This window comes from Apis florea, unplaced genomic scaffold (assembly GCF_048593485.1).
Source record: "Apis florea isolate Af1SG1 unplaced genomic scaffold, ASM4859348v1 contig_3203_pilon, whole genome shotgun sequence".
Lineage (NCBI taxonomy): Eukaryota > Metazoa > Arthropoda > Insecta > Hymenoptera > Apidae > Apis > Apis florea.
In genome coordinates, this window is record NW_028256723.1 from 1,076,456 (window position 1) to 1,086,826 (window position 10,371).

At 29.7% G+C, this 10,371-nt stretch overlaps 1 protein-coding gene and 1 long non-coding RNA gene across 3 annotated transcripts in view; both read left to right on the forward strand.

The window, feature by feature from the left end:
* Positions 1-10,371, forward strand: part of UBL3 (ubiquitin like 3) — a 70,163-nt gene that overhangs the window by 21,596 nt on the left and 38,196 nt on the right. The gene's annotated exons all lie outside the window — the stretch shown is intronic.
* On the forward strand, positions 5,856-8,451 carry LOC105735528 (uncharacterized). Its single transcript, XR_015292810.1, has 3 exons — positions 5,856-6,045; positions 6,268-7,055; positions 7,128-8,451. It is a non-coding gene; the product is annotated as an uncharacterized LOC105735528 (long non-coding RNA).

Below are 10,371 nucleotides of genomic sequence, written 5' to 3' on the forward strand. Positions count from 1 at the left end.
CTGATTACGTGTGCTCGTATACAGTATGGTTTTGAATAATCTTATTAATGTTCTAGATGCGTATATGATACGTGGAATTACTTTTAATATGTACATCCAAAATGAAAAAAATAGAAAAATTCTTTTTAATGATAGATATTCTATGATTTTTCATAATAATAAGAACGAATTCGAATTTTTTGTTTTTATTTTTGTCCAATAACAAGAATATGAAAACAGTATTGATGATACAAGTATCGTGAATGCTTTGTGGAAAGATAGTAATTTGACATAGGATAAATTAAATTGTGTTTATCCATTATTATATTTCAATTTTTTTGCAATTTATATCTTATTTACAAAAGAAATAAGATAATACAAAATTTGGATTCACGATGATTTGAATTTGAATTTTTTATATTTATAAATAGTATTATCGATATCATTAAAAATACTGATTATTTATGATTAATATATTCGTTTTAAATATCTGATCAGAATTCTTATAAAACTTTACAATATTTTAACAAAATTTAGCACAATGATATAATAATATACAAATTTAAGGTTGAATTAATAATTGAATAAAATACAGTTTTATTAAAATTTAAAAAATGTTACTCTTTTTGAACAGTAATTCATATATATCTTCATTATAATTTTGATTCGCTTTCAGTACATAGAATCTGCTCATCGAAGATTAAAGACAACCCCGGAAAATCTAAAATATTCTGTATAATTCACTTATGCTATCATACATATAAGTGCAAAAAGACAAGACCTACGCTCTGACCACGGTAACAGAGATGTTCGCTAAATTTCCTTATCGATCGTCCACCGGTCGGTGACCCCTGTAGCAAAAGCGAATCATCGACTCTGGGGACGTTATAAGCAGCTATGAATTCAGCGTTGGCGTTTTCATAGGTTATACTAGCATAAAAGAAAAATTACAATCTATCATTATACCTATTCTTTTCTCCTCTTTCGACGTGAAAAAAAAGAAAATAAAAACAGAAAAGAAAAACGAAATAAAAAAATATCTTTCGTCCATTTCGCGAACTTCGTTAAATGGTTCACGATAAATGTATACACAGCGATTCTGGATCGTGTTTCGCTTCAAACTCCATAGGTTCGTTTCTAAATAGACGTTCGTCCCTTTTCTCTCTCTCTCTCTCTCTTTCTTTCGTTTCTTTTTTCATTTGCTGTTTTCCGTATTTTTCCCTTCTCCTTTTTTCATTTATTTTTGTTTTTATTTCTCTCTCTTTCTTTGCCCATGTTGTCCGTAAATTTCTGTCGGTATTTTCGGGAGGCGTGCACGAGAGGACCGCGCATGCGCATTCACGATCGAAACAATGCCTCTATTTCCATCGTGTTTCTGGCGCAACCGGCTTTTCGTAAATTCGAGCCATTAAATATGGACGGGCACGTCTACGTTTATGGGGATACGCGGTTTGGATCGATCGTACTATCGAGGATCGAATCTACAGCAGGAGGCCGGTTTGTCAATCGGAACTGTCTCCTCGTGTCTTGCTTCGCATTCGATCAATGACACCAAAGTTTATGCGTGCGTCGATATATATAAAATGGAATACTGTGTATTCTATATATTTCGTATAACGTATTCTATACCGATTTGAAATATATACACATTGGAAATTTATAAGCGATATTTTCTAGATTAATTTTGTTTTCACAAATAACGCATTTTTATCTTTTCCATTGAAAATTTTAACCAGACTTAAAAATAATTGTACTTTTTGGAAAAGAAAGGAGAAAGTGATGTTGTCTTCGAAAGATAGAAAGTGGCGTCGATCGACGACCATCCACTACGTTATTATTACTCTTCTGATTAGTGGTGCGCGAGATGCTAAGAATAGCATTGAAAGTAAATTGATCGCAAACGTTTTAGCGCGATGCGTTTCTTAACCAAGTAAAGTGCTTTACCATGTACTTAATGTCTAAGGAGCTTTACCCTCCTTATAATAGAAATTAATAATAATAAATCACCACGTTTCTTAAGAGAGTAATGATTTTATTGAATTATACGATTGAATTATTGATTTATATGATTTCAGTAATTAGATTAATTATAGAAATCGTATAGAATAGATTATAGCTATTGTATGTATAATTTTAATTTATTCTTCTTAAAATTTTACTTCTTTTTCTAAAAAGATTTTCAATTATTGCAAATATCATTATATTAACATTTAACACGAATATTCAATTATTAGGAAAACTTCTTTATTAGTTTATCAAATTATTATGACACAAGTTACGCAGGTATCGATAACAGATTGTTCCTTTGACGAACGTGCTACCAACAGTGCTTAAGGATTTCGTGCTCTTGGTGTTTAACAAACAAGCTTCGCATTATGTAAATCTGGTTGAGGTAAACTGTAGAGATCCGTGATGGCATAACATCGGTGCGAACGTTTGTTGCGAGAAGAAGGAACTTTTAGAAACTTATCACTATTTAATTGAATTTTAACTATATTTACATAATTGAACGAGAATTTTGGTGAAATATCGTCTTTGTTTAGTTTTCATCTATTAAATAAAAGCAAAATCATTATTATATTAATTTTATCATTCAGAAAATACAAAAAAAATGATCGTATCGCTCTATTTTCTATAAAAAAAAAAATAATCGAATCTAATATTCTATCAAACAATCGTACATTATTAATCTAATTCTTTATTTTGATATTCATATGATATTTAATATTTTTAATTGTTTCATCGTATATTTTTAATTTCCTTTTTAGATAATTGTAATTATTATCAGATAATTTTTGACAAGTACTCGTAAAAATTTAAACATTCAGCTTATAAAAATTTTAAATCATTAGTGAATTGGATGGATAAATTGTGTAACATATTCTAGAAGAAAATAAACCGAATGGGTTAAAATATCTTGGTGCACATAAAATTTGGATCAAATTCAAATTCATTCACAAAATAACAAAACATTTTCTTTTGCCAGATGGTCCAATACTTCCGTACAGAATTGCATCTTCAGAATAGCGAAAGATTGTTTCTCAAATTTTTATAGATATTATAATGTATTTCGTATCGCATGAAGCTATCAATTTTGTATACAATGAAATTCACTCACTCAGTTTATAATTTTTACAATGTATAAAAATCTTTTCTAAATTTGATCCATTTGTAAACTCACTACGGTTAGATGATTTAAAATTTTTGCCATGGGTATCATATTTCTACGCTATCGTTATTGGAAAAAGGGAATATATCGAATGCAGAAAAAAGTCAATAGATTCCATATGACTCTCTTCTTTTTGAAGACTTTTTAAATTACCCGATATGTAGCGAATATTTCATCGAATAAAATCCATATATTATTCGAAACAATATTAATTTCATATTAATGTAACGTTACTATTTATTGATGTATATGTTAACGTTATGACATTAATTTTAATCTAGTTCATTTAACATGTATATATTATCGTGTTATATTTGAATGTGTTTGTTTAATATAGTGTCCAATTGTTTGTTCAATCTATTAAAGTATTAATTTTATAATAATTTTAAATCAATTTTAAATCAATAAATCCTTTCTTTTTCTTCTTCTTCTTCTTCTTCTTTCTCTTTATGTAGAAACTTTTCTAACATTCTGATTCTTCGTACAATAAGAAGATAGAGATCTTATCGATCGAAAGACGTGAAATTCATGATAGAAAGTAGGTTTATTCTCGCTATCGTACATTGTTAACGCAAACCTTATTGCTAAACTCGGCACGGCTTCTAAACACCGGATGTTTCATGCAACATTTAAGAAATCTCGGTTACGAAATTAGTTTGGTCGTCGACTTGGAAAAATCATAATACAAAATTCAAAAACGAATCGATAAATTGGTAGCTTCAAAATTCAAATTCTTTTTCCGCTTTATATTTATTAAAGCATCGGAGTGTGAATTTTTTTTATAATAAATTAAATTTTTTATAATTATTTTATAATAACTAAACCATGTGCATATATTGATAAAATATATTATAATTTTTGAATCCATCAATGACGAGAATAAAGAATTAAATAATAAATGTATTTACTATATTTTATGAGAATTAAAGAGATTAATAGCCACATTAAATTTCGTTCGCGTGTAAATTCTTCAAATAGATTAAAAAAAAAAAAAAAAAAGAAAGAAAAGAATACAAAAGAATAAAATAAAATATGCATTTCGTTTTTCCTTGTTCAACACTCACGATTATCGTATCGAATAAGAAAAGTGAAAACGCTTCCTCTCTCACCGGTAATTGAAATGATTCGACATGAAAGTGGTTGAAAACTGGATGGTATGTGTTGTATTGTCGACGATCATCAAATCCATTCCAGGAATAACGATTCCCTCACTTTCACCCGTCATCGTTTCTTACCATAATTCCCCGGGGATAATTAACGACCGTCAGAAAAGGGCCCCTATATCGGATAAATTTTCTCTCTTTTTCTCCCCTTTTCTCTCCTTGCCTGAATCTTTGCTCAACAAGCTAATTAGTCGCGGATAATCATTAATTAAATAAATTCCATTCTATCGTGATTTATTCGTGAGATAACTTCATTTCTCTAGAAGAATCGATTTAATTGTTGAGAAATTATTAAATAGAATAAACTGGAAATATTCAATCGAGAATCGAGAAATAGTTTGATGGACAATGAGATTTTGAAAATGTTTAAAAAATATTCGATGGATCGAGTAATTATAATAAATTAATTTGTTAAAGAATAATAAATTTTTATAATCATATTAGCGAAAATAATCATTTTAATAGTTTAGGTTTTACGATGTTGAATAATGATAGAATATTATTGGTAATATTTTTCATTATAAAACTATTTATATTTGCTAAACGTGGAAGAAAGTATATAGTTAGAGCCGAGATCAAGATGATTAAAATCAATGTAATCAAGTTAATATCATTACTTTCTATTTCCTAGCTATATTAGGATTATTATAACTTTGTTTACAAATTCTATTAAACCTGTACTTCATTAACGATTTTAATGCGGAAAAAAATTGGCAACTTAATGCCTTAACAACAAGCAGAAAGATTCTAAAAAATTAAAAAATGATCTTGAGAATAAATAAAAATATAAAAAGAAGAATTACACATGAAAGATCATACGATAACTATAATGTTATCTTGTATTAATGTGGCGACAATGTCAGGAAATGTATTATATATCAGTAGTATTAATTACCGATGTTATCGATCCTTCAATTGTTTTTTAGCTAATACGTTATGACGCAATCTATATCGATGATACGTACAATTATATATATCTGATTCCTGAAGATAAAATAAAAATAAAACGTTATCTCCATACTCAAAACGTATTTCTTGATATACATTGAAAAACAGTTATTTTTGTTAAAATATTTGTTGTAATATTTGCATTTTATTTCTCAATTTTTATTTCCATCCATTATTAAAAAATGCGAAATAAACATCTCGATTATGAAAAGTATACTGATATCGATTTGTCAATAAATTCCTTGTGAGAATGAAAATTTACCGCGACTAAGTAATGTTAAAACTCATTTAACCTATAACCCGAGAATGCGTTTTATCAATCATATTTTTACGATTTCTTTTTTTTCTCATGCTATTCTGGAATTGACCAATGATTCCACTTATCTCTATTGCATTTTTAAAGACGAGAAAAAGAAAAAAAAATCCATAAAGAATTAAAAGAAATGAAAAAAAATAGTCACTTTGCGATTGCTTGGAATAATATTTCGATAAAACGTATTCTCACAGGCAAGCAGCCATGATTTAATATTGAACGAGTAATCGAAGCGAGGCAAGCTGCTTCTTCGATATATCGCTCGAATGTGACTCTCGATAGCGTGACGATACGCTAATATCGGAAATGGCGGATGTGAATGTGTCACGTTTTGAATATTCAATATTATTTTGTGTAAAAAAAAAAAAAATGAAACGAAATGAAAGAGACAAATAGAAATTTATATAAAGATGCGTATTACATTTCTAAATAAGTGAATATTTCTAAACTAAAATGCCGATTAAAAATTAAAGGTAAGAAAATGAGGTTAGAAAATTTCGTTGTTAAATATTAAACATATAATAGCGAAAATAACATGAGAAAATGATATTCGTGAATAAAATAAAGTGAGATAAAATTTTCCAATAACATGAACAATATAATTTTAAAAATAAAAAAAATATAAAAAGATAAAATGTAAAAGGTAATGTTGACAAAGATGTAATTAAATATAAATAATGTAAATATTTTTTAAGATGATAGATTGCAAAATGATATAATGAAATAAGAATGTAGGAATAAAAATTGAACAAATGCAAATTTTATTTCTAAGTATACGTTTCTCTGTATATTTTTCGTGCAAGAGGATGCAATGTAAAGAAACTAAATTGCTACGCAAGAAGAATCAGACGTAATCCGCTTTTAAAATGCAATGTAGATGCAAGAAGTACTAATTATGAGAGAAAATGCAAGTCGTGTTTCCAAATATTTATCAGATAATTATAAACGAAGACGCAATATGAAGAATTGAGGTTATCTTGCAAGAAACTGAAGCTGATTCATTCAACGAAAAAATGAATCACCCAACTATCGAACCTAAAATATCTAATCTGAAAAGATTAGACGTAAAGGATTTGTAACTTCATTTTTAAATATTTATTATAGTATAATCAAGCAAAAACACAATACGAATAACCAAAAATATCACGCATGTAAGAAGCGAAAGCAAACCACAATTTTTAGTTGCACAATATGCGACAAATACAACATAAAAAAGAGAATAAAATCAAACTGCGCTTTCAAACATCCGAAATAAAATAACCAAGCAAGGAACGCAACACTTTCAAACGAATGCACTTCGCAAGAAAACAAATCAACTATAAACCGCGTTTCCTAGTAAAAAAAAAAAAATACCTAGGAATATGCGTCTCCATAAAACGAAGCGAGTGTCTGCCGCATTTCCAAATAAAATTTATCGTGTATCAACGTAGAAGGGCGTGATGCAAGGGATATATGTGGAAAGACGTTTCCACGCTGCTGTGAGGTAAGAACGCAAGGTAAACAAATCGATTTAATAGAGGGTATGAGAAAGGCGCGCAGTAATACGGACTTTTAGTTAGGTCTTATCGCATCGAAATCCACCGTTTCACTGGCATGACGGTGCTTTATCCAGCGGAAAGAGCTTCTAATATCGCATGCCGTTTATCGATTTATCCCTGGGACGACACACTACCGACACGTATTGCGGATCGTACGTTTCCAGTAGCATTCGTGGCATTTCCTCCAACAGCATTGCCGCGATTTACATAAGAATTTCTGACTGTGTTCTGACGCTTTTCGAGAAAAAAAAGAGGAGGGAAGAAAAGAAAAGAAAGGAAATGGAGAGGAATAGAAGATGAAGAAGGAAGTAAATACTTATAGGAGGAGGAAGAAGGGAGGAGGGGCGATGGATGAAAAACGGAGGAGAATCGATAGTCTCTCGAGAAGGTGTCACTACGTATGGAGCACCAGATTTACCCACGTCACCGACTACTCAAGCATCCTGAAATAGCATACTTTTCTTCATCGATCAGTCTCGGTCGTCTGCACCAATCTAGTCGCTTGCAACCCCTCTCGAGGAGAGAAGACCGAGGGTCGAGGTTAACCAGTTCCTTACTCGCAGTTAAATTATTCGAGAAGACCAACCTATTTGGGTGGTCTTGTTAAATTACTTATTAAACGTTGGATAACGTTTTGTAAATTTTCAATTCGATTGATTTACTTATATAGATACGCAGATAGTATTTTTGTTGTAATTTGTAATTAATTGTAGAAAATAGCAATGTTAAATTTTTCTCTCAAGCAAAAAATTAGATTGAGTTTTTAAAGTTTAACGCGATAAAATTGATGTCGTTTATATTTAAAAATGTTTCTTCCTGGTATATACAAGTGGTTTGGATTAGATAACGTGATTACCTTGTTTCTTATATAGTCCATGTTTTCCTTATCAATTTTTAATTCGTGTAAGCAAGAATATTTATTCGAAAATATGGTAATCTTGAAAAAACTATTAAAAAATAAAAATTGTATTTTTTTTACAAATGTAAAGTCTATTTGAACAAGATAATATTTCGTCGTATATACGATAGAAATGTGAAGAAAGGGTTGATTTTAATGGGATAAGTGAAGGTTTGCAGTACATGGCTCATGCTGAATTCTCCATCAAAAAGAACATGAAAGGAACTTGAAAGCGCATTTTAAAGTAAATAAACATGTGTTTGGATGACAGGTGTTCGTTTTCAAACAAGTGTACAAGGGTGAAAGAGGTCATGAATTTATTTCTCTTTTCTTTATGCTATTCGTAAGCAGGATGTTATATTTTTAACCAAACCACGGTAAATATTTTTATATTTATTGTATCGATAAATAATAAAAAATTATAGATTTTTCTATTTCATAAATTATATGCTATACGTAATTTAATTTTAATTTAATTTCAAAACATACGATATCTTCACATTTAGAAAGATTCTTTTATTTTCCGAATTAAAAACTAAAATCGAATTAAATTTAACATTCAATATTATATCAAATATTAATATATTAAGCAATTTTATTAAATGTTTTTCAATGTTAATGCAATTTAAGTAACGAACAAAAAAAAAAATTCACAAAAGAAGATTTATTGTGAAATATTCAATTGAGAGATCGAGATTATAAAAGTTTTTTTAAATTATATTCTATAGTCTGTCAAAATTTAATGACAAATGCATTATGTACGCAATGTACAATGCAATTCTAAACATGTAATCGCGTTTTCAAAAAATCGTTGCATTTTATCACTTACTAAAATAAAAATTAAAAAATTCCGCATTATTTAAATATAAAAGGAATGACGTATAGTTTTTAAATTCCGTCATTTTTGTCGTAAATCGATACAATTGTATCACGAGAAGTAATGCAGTTATCGGGTTTCGATGTTAGACGTAACCGATCAAAATTATCAACGTGTAAATTTAATTAAATACTTGGAGAATGTTCGTGCAGGCAACTAATCAGGTTAACAAATTCTTCCACACAATTTGTGACGAAATTTACGATTAACCGTAGAAATATCTGAATTCACGAGATTCCACATGTATAACTTGTGGATTTAAGAGAAAGTCACGATTACCTTTAATTTAAATTGTGAAAAATTTCATTCTAAAAATTTTACACTCCACTGTTAACTTGATTTTATTAGAAATATAAAAAGAAATGAAGGAATATTAATTTAAGAAAATGAAGGATGAGAATTAATATCTGTCTTTCTATTATTTCTATTATTTCTCATATTCTGGCCACGAATACAAGAAGAGAATACGCGAAATATGTTGGATGTTGAACTGAATCGGAGAGTACGTGTCGGGTCGCCTATATTTAACGTAGAAAGAACGCTGCTAAGAAGGGGATCGGATAGATCACGAATGCTATGGTGCATTATTGAGAATTCCTGCTCTAGGGATTCCACCACTATCCTCCGTTTCGTCGCTCGTGCTTTAATCCGATCGAGGAATCTCCTGATTTACATTTGCCAGTTGCGTTATCTCAAGACTGATTTATTTTTTTCGGTTGTATAATAAATAGTTAGAATCAATTTCATCCATCTTAATTACGCGAAAAAGAACGAGAAAAATATAAGAAGATTCGTTTAAGATGACAAAAGTTTATTAACTCGACGAAGTAACATGTAACAAACGAATATCAGAATAGAAAAAAAAGATTGATAATAATATTTGTAAATAATGTAATTAATTATACAAATTAATTATCCATTCCGAAAATCATATTGTTAACAAAAATGTTTTAAAAAAGATTTCGATGAACTGTCAATGTCTTCGGTTAAATGGATCGCGCCAAACACGTCCAAGTTCCAAGGAGCATTAATTAAGAGAGAAATTGATGCGATAAGGTAAAAGAGAATTTTTCTCAGGAAAAGGGGAAAGAAAGACGATCGTCGCTATTTTTAAAAGAATTGCCCACAGGGACGAAAGCTCAAGGTTCGAAGAGGCGTTGAAAAGGGACGGTCGACGTCAAGTATACCGAGAAGCAATTAGGCCGCTCCCTAAGGATTGTACAAGAGGCGGCTAATCTCGAATCTCGACTTCTTTAAAAGATCGTGATCAGAAGAATTGACTTGATTCAGACAAGCCACCAGAGATCTTGTGACGCTTTGATTGCACGTCATACATCTAATGAATTATTAATCTCGTAATGTGTCTGTATTAGCATTCATATGCCATTAATTTAATTTACATAAATCGCACCTTTATGATTTCACGTAAATGACGTTTTACGATTTCTTACGACACATCGAGTAGTAAGTAATTCATTAAAGGGAT